At 38.2% G+C, this 27,483-nt stretch overlaps 1 long non-coding RNA gene across 1 annotated transcript; it reads right to left on the bottom strand.

The window, feature by feature from the left end:
- Nucleotides 1-49: 49 nt before the first annotated feature.
- On the bottom strand, nucleotides 50-27,483 carry LOC139935068 (uncharacterized). The gene is made up of 5 exons (XR_011785751.1): nucleotides 27,432-27,483; nucleotides 26,448-26,531; nucleotides 3,854-4,020; nucleotides 2,911-3,016; nucleotides 50-1,852 (listed from the first exon to the last, which is right to left on the bottom strand). It is a non-coding gene; the product is annotated as an uncharacterized lncRNA (long non-coding RNA).

Genomic DNA, 27,483 nt, shown 5'->3' with positions numbered 1-27,483 from the left:
TTACCAAATAAATACTTGTCTGTTTTTTTTTTAACAAATAATATTAATAGGCCAAATAGCAATTACTGAATTACAGATGTAACATTAAAAAATATCACTGTTTCTATAGTGGATACTTGGTGGAAAGCTTAATAATGAGTTTCTAGTGCAAAACTAAAATAACAATGAGAATGATTTTTGGACATTTATCTCAGAAACTAATAGTAATCACCGTTTAAAAAAGACATCTTTCTAAAGCATAATTTAGGTGAACTAAAGTGAAACAAAATGTTAGAAAATGAACTTTCTTTTGCAGTGTTTGCGCTAGAAAATTTCTACTATTTTATAGGGGAATTTTACTTGTATCTTATCATACCTCTTTTTTAAATATAATGATAGGCCAAACATATTTTTATGGTTCTTACAAAGTTATCCCTTTAGTCCATTAGTGTGGAACTGCCAACATGTATGGTATAAATCTGGTCCCAATTTAATAAAGCCTAGAAGCAAAACAACTTGCTCCAACACAGAAAAGTATTGCTTAACAGAAACAAGTTTCCACCCAAAATAACATCAGTTTTACTTAGCAAATAAATTTGTCAAGAAGTGTTTTCTGCCTAACAGCTTTATGAAATAGGGACCTGGTTGGAAACATGTTTTGGAAGTAGTGTATAATTATCAACACTGAAAGGTGCCTCAAAACTGTGTGGTTTTCCTTATACTTTGTGTTTTGTGGAGTCAAAAATTCCATTTACTTTGTGAACTAAAATAGTCCGCCAACTCGAAAGTGACCTGTACTCTTTAGGCATGTGGGATAATTCAACAATAAAAAGTCAGACTCGGTACTTTTTATCAAACCTTGTTGAAAGTTCATCACATCTCAAATTTCAACAATTTCAATCACATGGTCATCATAACCTTCTTCAAGAGACACATTGCTTTTAGATTTTTGTGTAATTATCAACACTAAGGTGCCTCAAAACTGTGTGGTTTTCCTTTTACTTTGTGTTTTGTGGAGTCAAAAATTCCATAATACTTACTGTGAACTAAAATAATCTGCCATTTTGAGGAGTAATGAAGTTGCTTCAACAAAAATGGCAGGTTGTGTTATAGTTCAAGAGGGTAACAAGAAAAAACAAAAAATTTCGAGGTATATTTTTATGGATAATTCTTTTCTAATTTAAAAACATATTTTCAACGTCATCCATTTCATAGCAAGCACTTTCTAAAGCTCAAAACACCCAACCCAAAAAGCAGAAACGCATTTAAAAGTAGTGGATAATTAAACTAATGTACTTTAAAACTGTGAGGTTTTCCAAATATTTTGTGAACTATGATGGTCTGCCATTTTGGGGAGTCAAACTACTGCCTCAACAAAATGGCAGATCATGTTAGTTCAAGACGGCCAAGGAAAACCAAACAATTTCCAGGTATATTTGTGCGGGTCATTATTTTCTAAATTTAAAACATCTTTGGATGACAGTCATTGAAGAGCGGCATATAGTGATGGGCCTCCAGTGATACATGTAGATGTTCATCCATGACTGCACAGAGATTTCTGGCTTTCGTTGAGTGGTTTCACATCACCAACCTTGATGGAAATGACTGGAAGTGGCTGTTGTGAAAATCTTGATGTAAAATGAAGAACCAATGCTTTGCAGCATTTAGCATCATCTTGTTGGCAGTGGCTCTTTGGTGAACGTCCTTGATGCATGCATTGAGTTTCATTAGTACAGTGTTGCAGTCTGGCAGAAACATGTGTCCGTGGTCGCCTCATGCTCACATTGTAATGGGGACGCATTCCTGGAGTCACCCTCCTCATCACCTGTTCTCTTTCAATCTCTCCCAATGTGGAGAAGATGTTACCAAAGTACTGCAAGATAAACAAAAATCAAAGAAAAACAAATAACTAGTAGAAATAATAATTGGTTACCTCACCTCTGTAGGTAATCGAGACATTCCACCCCCTCAGCTTTATTGGTGAAACATAATGAACTAAGCTTACTTCTGTTTTGTGTTAAAAATAGGTATGAGTTCACTCTTTATCGAAACATAATGAACTAAGCTTACTTCTGTTTTGTGTTAAAAATAGGTATGAGTTCACTCTTTATCGTACAACCTTGGCCAAGGCTTAAAAGAATGATAATCTAATATTAATAATCTTATACCATTCGGACAACCTCTCATTGAGCCAAATACTGCTTGATCATTTATAAATTAACGACAAAAGGTCTGGAATCTGGAATTACACAATATTCCCCAGAAAAGGGAGATTTAAAGCATGAACTTCAGTACCCTCCATATACTTTTCTGAGGGATTCAAAGCATAGCACGGTATACATTTAGGTGCCTGCCTAGCCTGTACGGGCAGCACAATAGATTTCCCGATCCAAAGAATATGGTCAACTGATCATAACAAAAATGGAAACTCCGAGTTGTTCCGGGCGTTTGTAAAGTGGCCACCATAAGCTTTAGTTTGAATAAGACTTGACTTTGTATACTTCATCAGACATGGTTAAAATAACGAGAATATGGACAAAATTGCACAGCTTTGCATGGGGCACTTTCGTAATATTTGCAGGATCTACATGCAGATTTGACATTGTTTGTTCTGATGCAACGAACTTTGATCAAAGGTTTTATATAAACACCATCAAAATACCTTCCCTATTGCATCTGCAATCAGGCCTGGAATAACATGCAGGCTACGGAGACCATCGGTCTCCATTGCCCCATGTCTTGGCCTTGGTGCCCTTCAAAAGTTTCCCATCGAAGTACCGTTTGCAAAATGCAAATGGCCTTGCCCTTCCAACATGAAATTCCAGGCCTGCTCATGTGTCTGTCTACACCATGTACACTGCTGCCCCTTTCAATGTTCGATTTATCTTTTGAAATTGGATTTGTTGTTATAATAATTCTGAGCAGTATTACCTGAGCATCCCTTGTCGCTAGGCAACATCTGAGCAGAACACAAACTGAAGAGGTTTTCCATCATCTCATTTTCTTATGTGCTTGTCTTGTCATGTCTCTTTTAGACCTGTAAAGAAAACAAATTCGGGTTGAAAAACAAAATTGACCAGAGTGGGACTTGAACCAACCACCTCCAGATTAACGTGTAGACATTTCTACCAACTGTGTCATATGATCCCTTTAAAACGATGTATGTACAAAAAAGGGACACCGAGGGACACCGACATAGGTCTAGATAGCTCAGTTGGTATAGAGTGCATGCTGTCACATTAAAGGAACACGTTGCGTTGGATCGGACGAGTTGGTCAATAAAAAGCGTTTGTAACCGTTTGTTATAAAATGCATATAAGAACACAATGATCCACACATATTTGCGTCGAAATTGCACGGTTTTCCTTTCACTTTGCGAACTAACACCATCAGCCATTTATGGGAGTCCAAAATTTGACTCCCATTAATGGCCGATCGTGTTTGTCGACAAGGTATGAGGAAACTACGCAATTTCGAGGCAAATATGTGTGGATCTTTGTATTCTTCTTTTAAAATATCTTTCTAATCAATGCATTTTAAAACAAACGGTTACAACCCTTTTCAAAAACCAGCTCGACTGATCCAAGGCAACGTGCTCCTTTAATCCATTTATTACGATCACGATTTGCTGCTTACGAGCAAGCGCCGAGTTTCTGGGCTAGCCTTAAGTGTAGAATGCCTAGTAACAGGGAGTACGCACGCGCAGAAGCCAAAATTCACCGCTAACCCGTAAAATACGCTTGTCGTAAGCACAGAATTCCCTGCTTCCGTAACCTCGATTTTGTGTTTACGGTAAGCAGAGCCATATAATTGGGCCCTGTCATTAGCTTATTTGTTTAAAGATAGAGTAACAACAAAATTGACTACAACTTACCATGTGTGTATTGCAGGATTATGACAAATATTTCACTACAGTAAAGCTTCTATGGCACTTTATGTACTCGAGTCTCTTCAGCAGCCATTTCAGGGGAGGCCTTGCTGGTGGGCTGCCTCCCCACACATCTTCCCGCACATCTCAGAGTGTCATCTTCTCAAGGATTCCTACAAGTAAAGTAAAGAATTTTGGGATTGAGCAAAGACAAAAATGCCCAGTCTGTTTACCTTGAGGTTTATTATTTGATAACTAAAATAAATAAAGATTACAACACATGATGAAACAACTTATTGACCCAAACCACATGTCATCATAATATCTGTAGTAATAACTAGTTCTCATATAGAGCACATTTCACAATAACCGTCTCAATGCGCTTTACATTATTGCATTGGTCATTTGGCCATAACATTCTTTTAATCTTTCTCAGCTCCCTTGGGGGTATACAACCTGGGCAACCCTATGCTCTAAGGGCTTTTCATACACAGTATCAACCTCTACCCTAGCTGGTACCCACTTATAGTGTCCCGACCGGAATTCAATACACACTCCGATGACATAACCAACAGAACTTAAATTTGATGATCAGGAAAATCTTTGTTGCGCCATTTTGGGAGTGTTATACAATGAATTTCTCCATGATTGTGCAGTTAGTGCACAAATTAGGTGACACTCAATCCATTAAACAGATTTTTAATTTTCAATTTTACTCCAATAATGGCAAATTTTGCAATTGGCAGCCTTAAATGACAATGATGCAGTGGGTCAAATACTTATTTTATTGCAGGGACTCGGAAGTTAAGCTATACTGTGTGTTCCTATAGTTGCTGGAGTTTATTCACAAATCCGACTGACGGAACTTACAAGGTAAAGCAGAATAAAAACATCTTTAGACCAATATGAATAGTTACCTAAACCCTACAATGAATCTTTTCAAAACCTTAAATACCACAAAGAAAAACACAGTAAAAGCCTAAACAAAGTAAACAAAACAATTTAGTGAGGCATTTCTGTGGTTGACAAGGCCACCAAAGAGAGATACATTTCTGTGGTTGACAGGCCAACCAAAGAATAAGACATTTCTGTGGTTGACGGCGACAACCAAAGAGTGAGACATTTCTGTGGTTGACAGGGCCACCAAAGAGAGATACATTTCTGTGGTTGACAGGCCAACCAAAGAACAAGACATTTCTGTGGTTGACGGTGACAACCAAAGAGTGAGACATTTGTATGGTTGATAGGGCAGCCAAAGAGCGATACATTTCTCTGGTTGATGACGCAACCAAAGAGTGAGACAAATTCAAAGAGATAAAAATTTATGTGGTTGTCGGCGCAAAAAAAGAGAATGAAATGTCTCTGTTTAACAGAGTAACAATAGAGTGAGACGTTTCTGTGGTTGACAGGGCAGCCCAAAGGGATAGAAATAGAGTGAGACATTTCTGTGGTTGAATTGACGGCCCAAAGGGATAGAAATAGAGTGAGACATTTCTGTGGTTGAATTGACGGCAAAACCCAAGAGATAGAAATTTCTGAGGTTGACGGCGCAACCAAAGAGAAAGATGTTTCTGTGGTTGACACATGGCAACCAAAGAGCGAGATTTTTCTATGGTTGATAGGGCAACCAAAGAGCGATACATTTCTATGGTTGACCGTGTAGCCAAAGAGTGAGACATTACTGTGGTTGACGGCACAACCAAAGAGATAGAAATATCTGTGGTTGTCAGCGCAGCCAAACAGATAGAAATTTCTGTGGTTGAGGGCGCAACCAAAGAGCGATACATTTCTGTGGTTGATGACGCAACCAAAGAGTGAAATCAAAGAGTGAGACATTTCTATGGTTGACAGGGCAACCAAAGAGTGAGATATTTCTGTGGTTGTCAGCGCAGCCAAAGAGATAGAAATTTCTGTGGTTGAGGGCGCAACCAAAGAGTGAGATATTTCTGTGGTTGTCAGCGCAGCCAAAGAGAAAGACATTTCTGTGGTTGAGGGCGCAACCAAAAAGCGATACATTTCTATGGTTGACCAAGTAGCCAAGGAGTGAGACATTTCTGTGGTTGACAGGGCAACCAAAGAATGAGACATTCCCGTGGTTGACGACACAATCGAACAGATAAAAATTTCTGTGATTGACATGGCAACCACAGAGCAATACATTCATGTGGTTGACGGCGCAACCAGAGAGCGAGACATTTATGTGGTTGACGGCGCAACCAGAGAGCAATACATTTATGTGGTTGACGGCGCAACCAGAGAGCGAGACATTTATGTGGTTGACGGCGCAACCAGAGAGCGAGACATTTATGTGGTTGATGGCGCAACCAAAGAGCGATACATTTATGTGGTTGACGGCGCAACCAGAGAGCAAGACATTTATGTGGTTGATGGCGCAACCAAAGAGCAAATACATTTATGTGGTTGACGGCGTAACCATAGAGCGAGACATTTATGTGGTTGACGGCGCAACCAAAGAGCGATACATTTATGTGGTTGACAGGGCAACCAGAGAGCGAGACATTTATGTGGTTGACGGCGCAACCAAAGAGCAATACATTTATGTGGTTGACGGCGCAACCAGAGAGCGAGACATTTATGTGGTTGATAAGTCAACCAAAGAGCGAGACATTTATGTGGTTGACGGCGCAACCAGAGAGCGAGACATTTATGTGGTTGACGGCGCAACCAAAGAGCAATACATTTATGTGGTTGATGGCGCAACCAGAGAGCGAGACATTTATGTGGTTGACGGCGCAACCAAAGAGCGATACATTTATGTGGTTGACAAGGCAACCAGAGAGCGAGACATTTATGTGGTTGACGGCGCAACCAAAGAGCAATACATTTATGTGGTTGACGGCGCAACCAGAGAGCGAGACATTTCTATGGTTGATAAGGCAACCAAAGAGCGATACATTGCTGTGGTTGTCAGCGCAGCCAAAGAGACAGAAATTTCTGTGGTTGAGGGCGCAACCAAAGAGCGATACATTTCTATGGTTGACCACGTAACCAAAGAGTGACACATTTCTGTGGTTGTGGGGCAACCACAGAGCGAGACATTTCTGTGGTTGTGGGGCAACCAAAGAGCGAGACATTTCTGTGGTTGACAGCTCAACCAAAGAGAGAAGTTTCCAAGGTTGACATGGCAACCAAAGAGTGATACATTTATGTGGCTAACCGCACAACTTAAGATACAGAAACTTCTGTGGTTGACTACGCAACCAAAAAGAAAGGCATTTCTGTGGATGACCAAAGAATGAAACATTTCTCCGGTTGATTGGCACAACCATTTCTGTGGTTGACAGGGCCACCAAAGAGCGATACATTTCTGTGGCTGATGGCACAACTTAAGAAAGACACCTTTATGTGGTTGACTGCGAAACCAAAGTGTAAGACATTTCTGTGGTTGACGGCGACAACCGAAGAGTGATACATTTGTATGGTTGATGACGTAACCAAAGAGTGAGACATTTCTGTGGTTGACAGGGCAACCAAAGAGCGATATATTCTGTGGTTGACAGGCCAACCAAAGAATAAGACATTTCTGTGGTTGACGGCGACAACCAAAGAGTGATACATTTGTATGGTTGATAGGGCAACCAAAGAGGGATAAATTTCTGTGGTAGTCAGCGCAACCAAAGAGATAGAAATTTCTGTGGTTGACCGAGCAATCAAGTAGTGAGACATTTGTGTGATTGACAAGGCAACCAAAGAGCGAGACATTTCAGTGGTTTACAGGGCAACCAATGAGTGAGACATTTCTGTGGTTGAAGCAGCAACCAAAGAGCAATACATTTCTGTGGTTGACGGCACAACTTAAGAGATAGAACTTTCTGAGATTGACAGCCCAACCAAAGAGTGACACATGTCTGTGGTTGACAGGGCAACAAAAGAGTGAGACATTTCTGTGGTTGTAAGGGCAACCAAAGAATAAGACATTTCTGTGGTTGATGCGACAACCAATGAGTGAGACATTTCTGTGGTTGACGATGACAACCAAAAAGTGAGACATTTCTTTGGTTGACGGTGCAACCAAAGATATAGAAATTTCTGTGGTCGACAGCGCAACCAAAGATATAGAAATTTCTGTGGTTGACGACGTGGTGCAACCAAAGTAATTAGAAGTCTCGTGGTTGATGGGCCAACCAAAAGTATGGAAATTTTTGTGGTTGACAACCAAATATGTACTTTTTACAGTGCAACCAAAGAGTGAGATATTTCTGTGGTTGACAGCACAGCCAAAGAAAGAGATATTTATGTTGTTGACGGCGCAACCCAAAAGTGAGACATTTCTTTACCCTTGTGTGAGTGGTTCTCAACACTAGATTAGGCATGGGATATTAGCAGGTTGCTTTAGATAATGAATCTGTATGAGGCCCGTATTTGTTGAGAGCAATGGACATACATATGGAAATGTATGCATTTGGGGCTCTGTAATGACCCAGCTACTTTTAAGAGACTAATGGAAAAGGTCATGAGAGGGTTGCAGTGGGAAATCCTGCTGACCTATGTAGAGGACTTAAATTTCTTAGGTAACACAGTTAAAGAAATGAAAGAGAGACTGAAAGTGGTGTTGACTTGTTGAGGATTGAGGCTTGTGTGTTTTGTCATGGAAGGATCAGCTTGTTGGTGTTGTTTGGTGATCAGGCATGCTTCTTTTGAGGGTATGTTGGTGAAGAGAGAGACTACATCAAAACTTACAACAATGTCCAATTGACTGAGGTGACTGCCCTTAATGATGTTGACGAACCGACTTCGGTTGGTGATGTGATGCTTTGGGAGGCAGCTTGAGACTGATATAGAGATCGGAGCTGGTTGGTGATCTTGTGTTCAATGGCCTGGACAACACTTCATCAGTTCCTACAACACCTGAACAACTTACATCCACTATCAAAGCTACCCTAACCCTAACCCTAACCCTAATCCTAATGCTAAACCTAATCCTAACTAAGTCCGAATCCAGATCCTTCAAACCATCAAGAATTCTAAGCTACCAAAACCTAACACACGCAAGCAATAAAATGCCGCCATCTGAGCTATACCTAAAGACCAATCCATCTACACGTCAGCCAACAAGGGTAACGCCACTGTGGTCATGTCCACCTCTGACTAGGAACAACAAGGTGACTGAGATTCTCTCAACCGACACTTAAAGACAACTACCAAGAAACCCTATCCAGGCCATCGAGCACAAGATCCCCAACCAGCTCCTATCTCTCCATTAGTCTCAAGCTGCCTCACAAAGCATCACATCACCAACCGAAGTCATTTCGTCACCATCTACCTCAGTCATTCGGACATTGTTGTAAGTTTCAATGTACACGTTGTCTCTTCACCAACATACCCCGAAACAAGCATGCCTCATCACAAAACGACGCCTACAGGTTGTTCACCCCATGACAGTTGTTCTCATTACTTGTATATCTTCATCAAGCTTCCAATGGAGGGACCACTCAAATGAGCAAACCGCTGAGGCTGCCATTGGATCTACTCAATTCTCTGAGAAATAGAGAAAGAAATGAAGACCGCTGTGCTTGGATTGTTTATAGAGTTAAACAAAACAAGCCAGGAGGACAGAGTGGCTCAGTAGAGCATGAGGACAGACATTTATCACAAGAGAATAGGCTAGAGTGTTAGATAAAGGAAGAGAGTAGTATTAGCCAGATCACTTGTAGAGTAGGGAACCAGATGATTCCGTAGTGGCTCGAAAAACTATCACCATGGGTTTAATTTCCACTGTGGAACATGATGCAATTAAAAAAAAGGCAAATGAGGCTAGTGAGCCAAAGCAGGGTTTGTCTTTGCATTTACTAGACTCATTTACAAGAAGTACAGACAATGTACAAAAGGAGTAAGCTGTTCCAGTCAGGATGTGTTTAGTAGAGTTCAAAGACGTGGGGGTCAAGATATACATGTAGGTAGAACGGATGTTATGAAACACCACATAACCACTGGAGATGCAAGGCCAGTAAAACAGAGACCAAGATGGGACTCTGACTGCCTTAGGAGAGATACAAAGACAGGTTGTTGGCATAAAGAAAAGAGGTGCGATAGAGCACTCGTATAGCCTGTGGGCTGCCAATGTTGTACAAAGGTGTTTCTGTATAGACTACAGAAGGTAAACCTGTCCCCAAGAGTTTGAAGAATTCTTGGCCTTGCGTCCTATGACAAAAAGTTCATACAGGGCTTTGCAGAGATAGATAGTCTTTGGCATGCCCTGACAGAGAAGTCAAGATTGTTGTAGTGGAGTGAGTTATACCATGGAGCTACAGCTCCATGGTTATACCAGGGTGCATTTGACAACCCTGCAAGCAGTGTAGCCAGGAACAACTGGTAGAGTAGAGAGGGCAGTAAAAACATAACGGTCCCAGAGCATTTTAGAAAAGAGACACAAGAGGAAAAGTTGTTGGTTATGGCGAAGAAAAACAAAACAAGAAAAACCTAAGTAGATGATGAGACTAAGTTAGGTTTTGTATGCCAAAAAGGAGGGCAAGAACTGCCGGAGTATAAATTTTCTTTCAGTGTTGGCCTAAAATGTGCGAGATTCAATGTGCCACTACCCAGCTAACGTGCAAACATTGGATGCATAAACATGTTATCTTTCGATTTACATAAACACTTTCCAGTTAAAATAGTTCAATTGCCAATTGTCAAACTGCCAAGACAAAAAATTAGATAAAATTAGATACAATTGAGCAGTGTTGCAGTCGAGTCACTTATGTCAAAATCGGAGTCCAAGTCCTGAGTCACCTGTTTGAGTCTGAGTCCGAGTCACGAATCATTTGGGTCAAGTCAGAGTCAGAGTCACGAGTCACTTGTTTAATTAGTTCTACTTCAACTGGTTCACCTATACTGGAGCACTTGATTGCAAACCCAATGTCGAAAAATAAGAATAGGAAATTACAAAGTAACACAAATAATTTAAATAAAGTTCTGTACTGCAATTCAAATTTCATTTCAGGTTTTACAAATACACAACATGTAGGCCCACTCCTTCTCCCAGAATATCTTCTATTGATTTCAAACTATTACTTTTCTAAAAATAAAACTTAAAAAAAACCAATTACATACCGGTATGTAATTGTTACTGATTTATTCATTTCAGAAAGATAGGTATCCAACAAACTGTTATGGTATAGAGAAAGTAAACCTCTTGAAATAAAAATCAAAAACTGCCAAATAATGGCGTCGTGCACAATGCTTTTACAGAATAATATCCCAGCGGGTCGTACGCGTCCATCTTACCCACAGACCCATAAAATATCCCTGGGTGTACACAAGTGCCATGACCAGATTTGAACCCACATTCCGATGATTAACCACCACAACTTGAATTCAATACTCTTGACCATGACAACCTTCCTTTAATTTTATAAATGAAATAAACTATATTGATGAAAGTGTAGATTATTTTTGTGAATCTACACTCAACTGCAATTCGTTACAGACTAAAGTGAATTGTTCAACTTGAAAATGGCCGTCTTCCCAAATTAAAAGATAACATGATCCTTGTCCATTAAAACACAGCTAAAACACGTTATCTTCCGATACTGGTATACCGAAAAACTTTCCATTTAAAATAGTTGAATTGTAAACCGAGCAAACTGGCACTGTACTCAATAATGTTTGATAAAGTACACAGAATTAGATAAAAACAAGGAAACATACATTTACACTGTACTGTACACTGTAATCTTGGAATTTCTCATTTGAGTAAATTCAATTTAAAATTAATTCATAATGAATGAAATAGTGGTGGTAGGATACGGACATTATCCTATCTATATTTTAAAACTCCCTTGATTAAACAGAATTAGGCCTACAGAGTGACAAGCTCAACAGAGTAAACTGTGCCAACACAGAACCACAAACAAAAACCTTAAAGGCACTGGACATTCTAGGTAATTACTCAAAATAACTGGTAGCATAAAAACTGACTTATTTTCCCTGTTGGTAGTATAAAGAAACATTGGTAGAAACGGCTTATTATTTTCTTGCACTTTCGATGACCAACTGAGCCCAAATTTTCACCAGTTGTTATTTTATGCATTTTTGAGGATACACAAAGTGAGAATATTGGTCTTTCACAATTAGATTACCAAACGTGTCCAGTGCCTTACAATTCATTAGGACTAAAATAAATCTCAAATCAATCTATATTTTGCATTAGCCAGTACAAGTTTGCTCAGTCTGTTCCTTTAACAATAACTAGTTTTTAGTGTTAAGCACAGTTTACAATAACCGTATCAATGCGCTTTACATTAGTGCCCACATCATTTGGGCCAAGTATAACATTCCTTTAATCTTTCTCGGCTCTCTATGGACGGCCCTGAGCTGGAGCATAGTGCAAGTGGCTTTTCAACCCATACCCTCAAAAGTATCCATTATACAAGAATGACCATGACCAGATTCGAACCCACATTCCGATGATTAACCACCAGAACTTGAATTCAACGCTCTTAACCACGACACCCTTTTTTAATTATAAATGAATAAACTATTTTGATGAAAGTGTAGATTATTATAGTGAATCTACACTCAGCTGTAAATTACAAACTGACGTGAATAAATCAACTTGATAAATAGCCGTCTTCACCCATTAAAAGGTAACATGATCATTGTCATACAAAACACAGATGAAAACATGTTATCTTTCGATATACCAAAACACTTTCCATTTAAAATAGTTTAATTGTAAACTGAGCAAATTGGCATTGTACTCAATAATGTTTGACAAAGTACACAAAATTAGATAAAAATAAGGAAACATTTACACTGTACACTGTAATCTTGGATATCCTGCCACCACTTTTTTTCACTTATTTTTACCACATGGAGTATCTCATTTGAGTAAAATCAATCTAAAATATCTCATAATGAATGAAAAAGTGGTGGTTGGATATGGACATTATCCTCTATATTTTAAACCTCCCTTATTAAAACAAAATTACAGATTGACAAATTTTAACAGAGTATAAACTGTAGCAATAAACAGAACCACATACAAAAATCTTAAAGGCACTGGACATACTTGGTAAATAATCCAAACAATTGGTACCATAAAAACTGACCTTTCTCCCTGTTGATAGTTGGAAAAAAAAACATTGCAAGAAATTGCTCCATTCTTTTCATGCACTTTTGATGAACCATTGAGCCCAAATTTTCACTGTTTGTAATGGGAAATGCACATTTTGGGATACACCAAGTGAGAATACTTGTCTTTCACAATTACCAACTGTATCCAGTGCCTTACAATTCATCAGGCCTAAACAATGTTCTCAAATTAATCTATTTTTGGTATTAGCCAGTACAAGTTTGCTCAGTCTGTTCCTTTAATAATAACTAGTTCTTATAGTGTTTAGCGCATTTTACAATAACCATATCAATGTGATTCACATTAGTGGCCTCGTCATTGGGCCAATAACATTCCTTTAAGCTTTCTCAGCTCTCTCTGGAGTATACAGCCCTATGAGCTGCAGTATGGTGCAAGTGGCTTTTCAACCCCTACCCTCACACAGGTGACCATTTATACCCCTGTGTGAACACAAGTGCCATGATAAGATTTGAACCCACACTCCGATGATTAACCACCAGAACTTGAATTCGATGCTCTTACCAAGACAAGCTTCTTCAATTTTAAATTAAATAAACTATACTGATGAAAGTGTAGGTAATCTACACTCAACTGTCAATTTGTTACAGACTAAAGTGAATAATTCAACTTAAAAATAGCCCTCTTCCCAAATTAAAAGATTAAAAAAATATAATCACTGTCCAACAAGACACAGCTTAAAATAGTTATCTTTCGATGTACCAAATCATTTTGATTTAAAATAGTTTAATGGTGAGCTGAGCAAACTGGCATTGTACTGGATAGATAATGCTTGACAAAGTACTCAAAATTAGACACAATTAAGGCAACATACACTGTACACTGTTATCTTGGAAAGATTTCCATATCCTACCACCACTTTATCACCTAAATGTGTACCTCAAGGAGTATCTCATTTGAGTAAATTAAATACAAAATTATCTCTGATTATGAATGAAAAAGTGGTGATAGGATATGGACGTTATCCTCTATATTTTAAAACTCCCTTGATTAAACAAAATTAAAGTGTGACAAGTTTTAACAGAGTAAACTGTACCAATACAGAACCCTAAACAGAAACCTTAAAGGCACTGGATATTATTGGTAATTACTCAAATAATTGTTAGCATAAAAACTTACTTGTTTTCCCTGTTGATAGTTTAAAAAAACATTGGGAGAAACGGCTCCTTTATTTTCTTGCAGCTTCGATGACCAATTGAGCCAAAATTTACCCTTTTGTTATTTTGGGCATATTTTGAGATATACCGTACACCAAGTGAGAATACTATTTTTTTAACTTACCAAACGTGTCCAAGTGCCTTTACAATTCATCAGGCCTAAAAAAAATGTTCTCAAATTCATCTATATTTTGTATTAGCCAGTACAAGTTTGCTCAGTCTGTTCCTTTAATACAAACTAGTTTTTAGTGTTTAGCGCAGTTTACAATAACTGTATCAATGCGCTTTGCATAAGTGGCCTCAACATTGGGCCAATATAATTCCTGTAATCCTTCTCAGCTCCCCGGGAGTATACAGCCCTGAGCTGCAGTATGGTGCTAGTGGTTTTTCAACCCCTAAACCTCACAGGTACCCATTTATACCCCTGGGTGAACACAAGTGCCATGACCAGATTCGAACCCACACTCCGGTGATTAACCACCAGAACTTGAATTCGACGCTCTTTAATTTCAAATGAAATAAACTTTATTGATGATGGTGTAGATTATTTTTGTGAATCTACACTCAACTGCAAAAAAAAAGGAGACATGATGTCCAACAAAACACAGCTTAAAACATATTATCTTTCAATTACCAAAACACTTTCCAGTTAAAATAATTTAATTGTGAACTGAGCAAACTGGGATTGTACTGGATAGATGTTTGACAAAGTACACTAAATTAGAAAGAAATAAGGAAACATACACTGTACACTGATATGAATAATTTCCGTATCAGTATCCGCCCACCACTTTTTAACTTATGAGTACCTCAAGGAGTATCTCATTTGATTAATTCAATTTGAAATTATTTCATAATGAATGGAAAAGTGGTGGTAGGTTATGGACATTATGATTGTCCTCTATATTGGTAACCTCCCTTGATTAAACAAAACTACAGAATGACAAATTTAAACAAAACAGAGTTTAAACTGCAGCAATAAACAGAACTACAAACAAGATTCTTAAAGGCACTGGACACTATTGGTAATTACTCAAAACAATTGTTAGCATAAAAACTGAATTGTTAATGAGCAATGGATAGCTGTTGATAGTAAAAAACATTGGGGAATGGCTGCATTATTTTCTTAAGTATCTTTGATGACCAATTGAGCCCAAAGTTTCACTGATTGTTATTTTAAGCATACTATGTGTTTTGGGATACACCAAGTGAGAATACTGGTCTTTGACAACTACCAAATGTGTCCAGTGCCTTTAACAATTAGGCCGGAAACATTGAAAAAGTTGTAACACTATACTATAAAGACATAATCTGTAAAAGCTATGATAGACAATCTAATCAATAGCAAGATGAATTTACTTTTAGAATCACAATGGTAACGATAATGTGAGATGATGGCCGTCTTTTGATGAAGATGGCAGTTCTCGCGAGTTGAAAGAGACGAAACATGTATTTGAATGTGCTACAGACTCTGTAGTATCGAGCTTTGCTGATGGCCTCTCTTGGTCCGCATGTTGTTCTCTTAGAAGATCGTACACCAAATGAATGCTGACCAGTAGATTAGCATATGAATATGTTTGCATATCAGTAATTGACGATAACGTGAGATGAAGGCTGTCTTTTGATGAAGATGCCAGTTCTCCCGAGTTGAAAGAGACGGAACATGTACTTGAATGTGCTACAGACTCTGAAGTATAAAGCTTTGCTGATGGCCTCTCTTGGTCCGCATGTGGTTCTCTTAGAAGATCGTACACCAAATAAATGCTGACCAGCATATGAATATGTTTGCGTACAGTATCAGTAATCTTATGAATGTACACTTATTATTGAGAAAACCATTTAACTGAAACATAATCAATGGCAAAAATCCGAGAATCTCGATAATTGATAATTGATATATTGTTTTAATGTTTTCTAAAAAAGGTAAAAAAGGAAAGCATTTCATGGAATTATATTTCAGGAGAAGTCTTTCACCATTACCTCAAGTAAACCCTGTAAGTTATTTGTAAATCTGTGAACTTTAAACACTCTGGGCCTCATTGGAAACTTAAAAATGTTCAAATCTACTGACATTTATCTTAATTTACAAAATGTGTAAGGATAATGTTTTACATGGCTGTTTCAACCTTGCTTTACAATAACCTCAAACATCATTCCCACTAAACCAGCAGTACTACTAAAATCTTTATACAAGTCCACAAATTAAGTCCACAAGTCTGGACAAAATATAACCTATACATGTAAGAGGGTTGAGGAACACAACAGAAAGAGTAATGTAGAACACCAGGCCAGTACCCATACCGCAGTGTGGGGATACGCCTTTCCCGCCAGCAGGAGATCTGTGTGTATACATATACTCCAACTGACATCAATGAAGTGTCGACCATTCCGGGGTCCAGGCGCCTCCTAACAATACACTAAACAAAAGCTAAAACTAAACTGGCAAGGTGTTCCTTGAAAAGAGAGAAGGGGAAGTAGAAGAGGAAATAGAAAAGGAGCGCAGTGAACCTATTCAAAAAAACATATGGTGCTTCCATTTGGGACTTTTATGGCTCTCCAGATTTTTGTAATATTAAATAAATAAAATGAATAATAAAACTTTTATAGCGCACATTTCACAATACCTATCTCAATGTGCTTGCATTGATTTAACGTCCCCCAAAGATGAATTTAGTTTGGTTCATGAGACATGAACTTTTGAATTCTGAAATTTGAACTCCCGGTTTTGGCCAGAAGTAAAGGTAACATGGGATCATACTTCAGAAAAGATTTATAACATACATGTATTTAAATGCATCAAGCGTGTTGATATGCAAATACCTTGTAAGCTTATTATAAGTAATTGATAAGGTTCTCATCAAGACATTTTTTATGTCAATATTAAGAAAATTAACTAGTTAGCGTTAAGCTAATTACTACATTTAACTATTATTTCATGACATTAGCTTTACAGTTAGTACAGATATTCATCATCTTCATCAGGTCGGGCGTGCTCGGATTTCTTTGACATGTTTTTTCCATCTTTCTCTGTTGATTTTCGAACCTGCATCCAGTATCCTCCATCCATTCGTCAAAAAAGGTCTTCTTTTGGGCATCTTTGTCTGCTGGGGATGAGTTTTCAAAGTAGAATATCTCCAGCTTTCACAGTAGAATATCTCCAGCGAGTGATTCAACAGTTAGTCAATAGACCATATTTGTGGTTTACAATTTCCTTGGGATTGGCACTGGAGCATTTGTCTGAGTAGTCTGCACAGTGTCCTTGGAATTGGCACTAGAGAATTTGCGTAAGCACAATGTCCTTAAGAATGGCACTGCAGACATTGTCAAAGTAGTGCGCACAAAGTCTTTGGGATTGGCACCAGAGAATTTGTCAGAGCAGTGTACAAACGAAGTCCTTGGGATTGGCATTGGAGAGTTTACGTTAGCACAATGTCCTTGGGATTGGCACTGGAGAATTTGTCTGAATAGTCTGCACAGTTTCCTTGGGATTGGCAATGAAGAGTTTGCGTAAGCACAGTGTCCTTGGGATACGCAATGAAGAGTTTGCGTAAGCACAGTGTCCTTGGGATACGCAATGAAGAGTTTGCGTAAGCACAGTGTCCTAATAGGATTGGCACTGGAGAGTTTGCGTAAGCACAGTGTCCTTGGGATTGGCACTGGAGAATTTGCAGGAGCCGTATACAGTATGTCCTTGGGATTGGCACTGCAGAATTTGTCAAAGTAGTATGCACAATGTCCTTGGGATTGGCACTGCAGAATTTGTCAGAGGATGCACAATGTCCTTGGGATTGGCTCTGCAGAATTTGTCAGATGTGTAGTATGCTATCCTGATCTTGGCATCAGCAATCAGCATCTGTACCAATTTCTTTTGTTGAAGATTCGGTGGTCACTTACAACCTTGCAACATCAATGACCTGCCTGTCCACACAAGGGATGGCACAGCTCTCCAGGCGAATCAAACTTCAAACACCTTGAAAACGACATGCACATACGCAGACAACCAATGTAGTACGAAAACAGAGAAGACAGAGACATTTGCAGGAGAGCAATAGCAAAAGCTGCCACATCGCGCTGCACCAAACACTAGGCTTGAGACCGGAACTGGTATGTGATCTTTCATTTAATATCTGGAAGTGGGTTCCTTTGGTAGGTATCTTTAAGTGTCAGATGGTGTTTAGGTGAAGGTTAGTGTCTGTAAGGGTCGGTTGTAGGCCTAGTCGTTTGTGTCAGTAAGTGTGGTCATGAGTGAGGGGGTTAGGGTTACATGAAGGGTTAGGGTGATAGAACTCCCGGGTAGAACTAGGGTTAGGGTTAGGATGAGGGTTAGGATGAGGGTTAGAGTTGTGTTAGGGACAGACACCAACAAGAAACCCCATTCCGGATATTGAATGCAAGATCACATAGCAGCTCCATTTGTTTCAAGCCATAGCACACCAATTTAGCCTTATTTTAATTTGCATTCTCGAGCTCTCTGAATCCCCTGTCCTCGTTTCCTCAGACAACCCAAGATACACAATCTCGATGCTTCCCTCCACGATATAGTGGTGTCCAGGGGTTCACCAACCTACAACATGGCCAGACATCTCACCAAGATCCTCCACCCAATTTGCCTCATAGCACCATATCACCAACACAAGTTCAACATTCATGTCAGTTTTGTCAAGACAACACTTGATCATAAGTTCCTCCAACACCTCGCCCACACTGTACAATGGAAGCACGCATGCAATTAATTGGCATTATCCACACAGGTCTTCATTCCATTATCCACTCTTGGAGTCCACCATCCAGAACAATTTGGTCCACTGTAAGCCCATAGCAGTTAACTAGGTACATGTATATGGGTACCCGAAAACAGTCGTTCAGTTCAAGTTCCATTTTATCGATTCCATACCGGAAGCATCCAGCGAGCAGCAGCTCCCACAGAAATTTCACATTTAGTTAGATATTCAGAGATGAAACTTATTCAGTTACCTCGTATGTGACGTCACATATGTACTTTTAAAGATCATCACTTAGGCTGTGTATGCATCCAGTGTAGGGTATGTCCCTCCTCATGTAAATGCCATTCATTTCTATTACTTGCAGTTCTGGTTCATGTTGCTCCTGCATGATGTCATCTCTCCGTGGTGATCTTCTTCTCTGTCTACTTGTACCTCTTTCCCTGGTTGCCAATCCATGATTCTTGTTGTCCATATATTGTCAGTTCTAAGGGTAAAGTGTCCATCCTATCTCCATATAGGCTTTTTCATACTTTCCTCTGTTCTCTCTTGTTTCTGTGCATTTAATCCGGTCTCTATATAAAGAAATGTAGCACTCGTCTATCCATTGCTTTTGTTGGTGTGCAGAGTTTATGTTCTATCAGTTTTGTTGTTGTCTGTCCATGTTTCTGCTCCAAGTTATTGTTGAGAGCTCACACTGATCCTATTATTTTTCTCCTCAATACCACCATGTAGGTATGTTCCTATCACATAATATTCCTCTGTATCGTCCAAAGGAGCTCCATCCTCCTGTCTTAATCCTGGTTGATGCTTCACCTTTTGGGACTAATCCTCGTTCAGTTTTACTGTTTGGTACAGTATTTATATTCATTGACCCGGGCGATCCCTTAGTCCTTCACCAGTATTGAGTCATCTGTATTGAAGTTGGTCATGAACTTTTCCTTGTGCATCTTCAAATCAAGCTTTATTTTTGCTGTTTAATTCATTTGTTTGCACTTCTAACACATTAGCAGGGGAGGTGATAGAGCCACATCATCTGCAAAGCATAGATCTAATAACATTTCTCCATCGATAATGTACCCCTTCCTTCTCATCCAGTAAAGTGTTCTTGAAAACCTCTTCCAACACCATCTTGAATATTTTGGGTGATTTTTTGTACCCATGTCTTGGTCAATTTAAAGCCTACATTATGCACTGCAATACATTAAATAAGGGTTTAATATAAAATAAAAAAACATAACACATAAACCACACAATGGATTTGTACAATCTATAAATCATGGGCTGTGTGCATACTTTTAAACAAAAGCTACACAGAGTGTGACCCCATTTGACCTTTACTTCCAGTTAAGCGCGGGCGTTAGAGCCAATGTCAGTTTTAACTTATTATCTATTTCGAGAAAAGCGCTGTGGCTGGCTGTTTGATCATCAGGTTCAAAGAAAGAAAGAAAGAAAGATAGATAGATGGATGGATCAATAGATTAAAGGTTAAGTTTTCACAACATTACAGCTGAATTGTAACTACATTGTATGACACATTCATTTAAAGTTACTAGGTACATAAATCACAAGCAAAAATGGGCATAATGTATACGTTTAATTACTTATACTTCTTGTTTGGGAGGAGATTGACATCTAATGTACATGTAGAAGAATCAGACATACACTTTATTGTTCTAGCTATGCACTTAGAGAGGCTTTTTGCACTATTATGCACTTTACAAATGTCTTTATTGCTACGTAAAATTGGGGACGTAGTGCTTTCTGCCCTACCGGCCAGGTTTCAGACTGATGATAGCCAAGCCTACATCTGTATGGAGTTTAAAAGGGGTTAACCCTGTTTCAGCCCTAGGAGTAGGTGGCAATGACCTCTGAAAAAGAAATTTGTAGCTCACACCTTGAAGTGGCCTTCAGGCCTCCTGTGTCTGGCGACTTGCATAATTTTTTTTCTTCCATTTTTTACCAATTATGACAACAAATTAAATTACGACGGCTCAAGTACCAATGAAAAACAAATTTTCAAACAGACATTTTTGTGTTGTGTGATATCGGTTCCAACTCATAAGAAATACAATTTGTAGAAGGCATTTCATGTGATTGGTGGTTTAAGGGCCACCGAGAGAAATGACATGTTGTTTTAGGTGTCTCTATTTTTTCCCTATTTTACTTAAACTGTTAAAGGCACTGAACACTTTTGGTATTTGTCAAAGACCAGTATCTCACTTGGTGTATCCCAACATGCACAAAGTAACAATTCTGTGAAAATATTGGCTCATTTGATCAATTGGGCTTCAACTGAAAAAAGGCTTCAGGCCTAAAGTCTTTCTCTGTCTCCCATGGCCACTCGGCCAGTATCTCCATTAGGAACAAATATTGTGTTTGTGCTGATAGTTAAGATGATGATTTTTCCTGCACAAAGACTACCTATCTCTGAACGAGAGGGAGAGCACAAAAGTGAACATAACATGAATTTTAGGAAAAGTCAATTATTCTTTTCCTGAAAAATCAACAACTATTCATTGAGAATAATATAGAGCATACCCCACGCTACATGTAGGTCAAATGACTATCTTCAAGGTAAATAATGTGCTGTCAAAATTGAGTCTCGAAAGTTGATATCAGTTATTACATTTTGAAAAAGTGACAAAACAATTCTTCCCTTTTGAGTTTTTTTTTAGAAGAGTAACAGATGACAAAAACAAGACTCAAGGCAAAATTTACTTCATTTTCAAGTAAGTTTACCAAGCAGGTTTTTATGCCAACAATTACTTTGAGTAATTACCAGTAGTGTCCAGTGTATTTAATAAAAGATTTTAAATGGGAATATAATGTAGAAATTAAATGTTAACAAAGGCAACATATTAACAGAGGTATTAACAACAGGGGTAAGCCTGGGCAATATAGTGACATTTACTTGACTAGTCGCACCACAAACAGTTGCAAATTTGAGCTATATGTAGTTGCGAGTAATTTTTAATTCCCAAGATGCAATGCAGCATTTGTTTGCCACAGGCGCAATATACTAAAATTCCTGCTGAAAGGATTGATAGATTGTGTCACTGATGTCAGTGATGTTCAAGGCAGCATGATTAACCTAGTAGTTGAATAGCGATTGTCCTGACTCGTCATAGCAATCAATATAGTCACACAAGTCGCCCAGGCTTAGACAGGAGTAGGCACACTTCATAAAACGCATTATGTGATTTGTTTTCTGCAATCACACTATATGATAGCTAAAATAAAATTTAAACAATGTGAAACTTAAATTGAAATTAAAATAGGGAACAGCAATAGAGACGCAATGTCAAAGTTGAAACAGAATGTGCTTATTGAATGAATGTTAAATGTTCCCTTCATAGTACTGCAAATATTGCAAGATGATCAGACATCGGACTTTAAAGAATGCTATCATTTTTTCCAGAGATGTGAATACTGCTTTATAAAGTACATGTACACTCCTACTCAAAATTATAAAATAAACTCAAATAATCATACACACTGTATAAAGCATTTAAAGGTACTGACACGCTTGGTAACCGGCAAAGACCAGTATTCTCACTTGGTGTATCCTAACGCATACATCAAAAAACAAACCTGTGAAAAATTTGGACTCAATTGGTCATCGAAACACCCTTGTTGCTTAAATGTGTGTGCTTTAAAATGCATATAAGCTGAAGTATTTCATTGTTTGAATGAGAAATTACCTCTTTCTAAACAACTATACGTTACTTCAGGGGAAGTCGTTTCTCACAAAGTTTCATACTATCCACAGCTCTCTATTGCTGGTTACCAAGTAGGTATTTTTATGCTAAAAATTATTTTGAGTAATTACCAATATTGTCCAGTGCCTCTATGCACCCTTTGATGAAACTCTCTTTATATTTCAGGAATATTACAGAGGGACCATGGTCCAATACACTGCTGTCTCACAAGCAAACAACTTAATAACTAGCCTTATAACCAATTCATCACACTACACAAATACAATTAAGTAAAAGTTATGTTTAAAGCAACAGTACATTATTGGCTTTTGCTAAGAAAACAGTTGCTGTCACTCCTGGCAGTGTAAGCACTTTATATAATCCACCATTTACAATGTACATAAACAAACCGGTATAGGCTTAAGACCAAACAGCCACCTGGGTCACAAGAAAATTGTGAAAACTTTTAACACATTTTCGCTCACTGTGCAACAAATTCAAAACGGGAAAATTAGTTTTATAAACTTCTCATAAATATGACATTTCAGACAGAAACCTTCAAATTTATTCTTCTAAATCCTATTTTTTGTACCCAACATACTTGTCTTGTAATTGCTTTTATTATCTTGTGTGTATTAGTAGGATTTGTAACGTTGCATAATGGTAATACGATTTAGAAAGGTTGGCGGTAAATGAGTTTATATGTGTGTATTTCCCAACAGTTTTGTTATATATCAGTATGCCGCCTAAAACTCTCGTAAACCCTGTACATCGCCGTTAAGTTTCCCACAGTGTTGATGTGAATTTCCCGGTAACAATTTGTAAGTGTTAATTTAGTAAAGTCCATAATTGTATTGTTCATCTTTTGATATAGAATTGCAGAAGTAGATTTGTTCAAGCTTCAATAATTGCTTTCTTTAAATCCTTGTGAAGTATCCCGATTGCTTAGTTTCTTTAATCTTCTTTGGGAAACAATTGTCTGTTCATTTTCGTACAATCTTTCCGAAAGCCATCGATTGCATTTTATTCAATCTTCCCGGAAACCTCTGATTGCATGTTTTATTTAAATACCCTTCTTGTATCTTTGATTTGATTATTGAGTAATTTAATTTATGTATTGATATATTAATTATCTATTTTATTATTTGTTGTTCTATAGTTCACCTGCTCCTAGCTGAGTGCGAATAAAACTACCAAGTCGAACAAACACAATTTTGTCCACGACTTTATCACTGTTTCATCAACACCGTGACAGGATGTTTTCTACTGTCAGTGTCAATCATCCATAGATCTAGTAAGTTTGATGTAAATCTGTGATCACAGACAAGTTATGTTCATACCAATTATGTAATGTTCCTCAACAAATCAACAACAAGATGATCAAAGTTACTGTTGAATATTAATTTTTACGGTAACAGGACCAAGTAGCTGTCAAAAAATTAAACCGTGGATAGTTCCATGTACCAGCCAGTAATTTCAAAATTAACTTCTAAACTTTAAAAATGGTTTCTCCAAACATACATTTTTGGCTGCCAGGGATTTTGGCCGTTTGTAAAATTACTGAAAATATGCGTGCATGGGTAATCTTCAGAATCTACACTTATTATTGAGAAATCAAATTTATTTAATTTATTTCATATACAATTACCAGGAGCTAAACAATATGCAAAGCATTTTTATGAGACCCATACAAATTGCAACAAAGACTGTATTATAGTTCTGAGCACTGCAGTGACAGCTGTTGCTTTGGTAAAATTTAGTAATGATCGATGTAAAACTACCATTCCTATTTTAAAAGATGTTAAATTTGCATCCAGGATAAAGATTGATAATTTTGGTTTAACCCTTACACCAATGTGTGTTAACACTGTTTACTCAGTACTTTCCTGAGTCCTTTGAAAAGTCTATTCAAGGTGAATGCCCTATTTGTATAGGTTACAAATAACTCATATCATGTTTTTAGAATAAACAATGCAATTACTACACATAAAATAGTATCAGAAATCATTGAGGTATTTAAGTGTGTGCAAGGAAGACCATAATGAAGCCTACTAGAAACTTGTATCATAGAACTAGTCCCTCAATTAGAAGCTTTATGAAAATACGCAGGTAATGAGAAAATAGATGACTTGTTGAATAGTGAGGCTTGTGGGGCTGTCATGGAGGGATTAACTTGTAGGCATTATTTGGCGATGAAACATATTTCTTTCTTAGGTATGTTGGTGAAGAGAGAGACTTTGTCAAAACTCTCAAGAATGTCGGTTTGACCAAGGTGAATGTCATTTATGATGTTGACGAACTGGCTTTTGGTGATGTGGTACTGTTTGAGGCCAAGTAGTGAGTGGAGAATCTTTGTGAGATGTCTGGCCATGTTGTAGATTGTTGAAACCCTAGGCGCCACGATGGGATGGAGGGGAATATTGGGATTGTGAATCTTGGGTTGACCGTAGAAACGAGGGCAGGGGGATGCAGAAGTCTTGAGATGGCAGTACCTGGGTGAGCTGATGGCCTTAGACTGATGGAGAGACCGGAGCTTGTTGCTGATCTTGTGTTCGATGGCCAGAATGGAGTTTCTTGGTAAATGTATGTAGGTGTCAGTCGACAGAATCGCAGTCTCCTTGAGGTTATAAGTCAGATGTGGACTCGACCACAAACCCTAACCTTAACTCAACCATAACTCTACCCTAAACCTAACTCAAGTCCATATCCAGATCCTGCTAATCCTCAAGAACACCAACCTACCAAGACCAAAAGCAAGCAGTAGAATGCTGCCATCTAAGCCCTACCTAAAGACCAATCCATCCACTTCATGCCAGCCGACACACCACTGTGGACATATCTACCACTAAAGTATGACCACAAGGCGACTAAAATTCTGTCGACTGACACTTACAGACGCCTACCAAAAAAAACACATCTTGGCCATTGAATGCAAGATCAGCAACAAGCTCCAATCTCTCCATCAGTCTAAGGCCATCAGCTCACCCAGGTACTGCCATCAAAAGACCTCTGCATCTACCTGCCCTTGTTTCTTCGGTCAACCCAAGTTCACAATCCGATGTTCCCCTCCATCCCATCGTGGCGCCCAGGGTTTCAACAACCTACAACAAGGCCAACATCTCACCAAGATTCTCCACCCACAACTTGGCCTCAAACAGAACCACATCACCAATTTAATTAAACCAGTATTGTTGAGCTTCTAGTAAATGGGGTTTATTGATCAATAGTGTTCTTCAAAATTGTTTGGCAAATAGAAACTATCATTTCAAAGTAAAATTTTAATTTGTTGATTTTTATCTACTTTTTTCAAATTTGTATGCATTTTTCACCTAATGATCTGGAGATCATTAGAAATATAAAAAAGCCATTATATTTTGCGAACTTATAGTTCTGAGCAGCACAGATGAAAGTGTATAAATGACTAATTGTTTATGGAATGTATGAGCTGAAAGCAAGTGCTTTTGTAGTTAAATGATTCTACAATTCAGAGTCTATTTTCTGACTAAATCAATTTCCACAAAAGCCATTATATGAAATAAACTAAATGATTTGAATTTATCAATAATAAGTGTAGATTTTTAAGGACCTCAATGATTTTGTGATACTATTTTATATGTAGTATTGCATGGTCCATTCGAAAAGCATAATGTGGATATACGTAAACAATAAAAATAGGGAATTCATCTTGAGTGGACTTACATGTTGATGCTGCATGAGTTCTGCAGAACCATTTACAAAATGTTAACCCATATTGTCATAACATAGGAATTTGTAATTTTACATCAATCATGACTGGAATTTACTAAAGCAACAGTTAGCACTGTGATTGTTTACTTAAGAGTACAGATTTACAAAATTAATGTTTTATTGATACAATTGGATCCATTTCTGGATGTGATCTGCACTGACCTGATTCCTATCTTCTTCTTGCAAGCTTGATGTGAAGATCCGACCTTGAGTCTTCAAACATCTTGAATGCATCTTCAACCACATCTGCAAATAAAGTATAAGAACTTCCATAAAAAGGGCAAGATGTGGTTCATATCATTTTCTATAATGAACAAGAGAGCCAGTAGGCCCTATATATCAACCACAGTAATAACAGATTTTATAATGAAGTTTAACGATGCACATGGTCACGAGTAAGAATGGGAGTTCAAACAATTCGTACTTGACGATTCCACAGGTCATATCAACTTGACCCGTCAGGCACTTTGATGGCTGTATGGTACGCACGATCTCCAACGTTGCCGCAATTTTTTGTAATTTGGCATATGCGCTTTCGTACGTGACTGCCCATGCGCGCATATCCGCACTACGAAAACTGTAAGTTCGACTTGATTGACATACTAAAAAAGTATACGCGCCTTTTAAACATGACGCACATGACGCTTGCAGTTTTGTACGTTCATCAGCAGATTGTACGTTCAAATTTGCTGCATTTTTTGGTTCGATGACGGAAAAGTTTCCGTATAGCGCCACCACTTTTTCATTCGAAATAAAATAATACAGTATCTAATTTACCTGATTGATACATCCCTTTTTGTAAAAATGAGTGAAAAAGTGGTGGCGTCATACGGAAAGTTATCCATAAAGAGCTCCCACTTACTCTTTGTCTTGTCTCTTTACTGAATACCATGCGGTAAGGCAGGTCCTGTAAAGTAAAATACTGTGGCCACCACAGTGAGTGGCACACATTGATTTGAACAGAACACGCATTCATGACAGTGTGTTTTGGGCACGGAGTCAGAAGGAAATTGAGCGGATTTTGTACATGTATTTTAAGGCTAAAAATAACCAAAGATTACCATGCACGAATCACCAGCGGTTTTACGGAAATGCATTTGGAACATGCAATTCGAAAGGAAGAAATTAAAACAAAGAAAGATTTACCTTTTCTTGGTGAAATTAAGAACTACGTCACCGAGTCATATCCTCTTTAATA

This window comes from Asterias amurensis, chromosome 3 (genome assembly GCF_032118995.1).
Source record: "Asterias amurensis chromosome 3, ASM3211899v1".
Lineage (NCBI taxonomy): Eukaryota > Metazoa > Echinodermata > Asteroidea > Forcipulatida > Asteriidae > Asterias > Asterias amurensis.
This window is presented reverse-complemented; position numbering and strand designations above follow the sequence as displayed.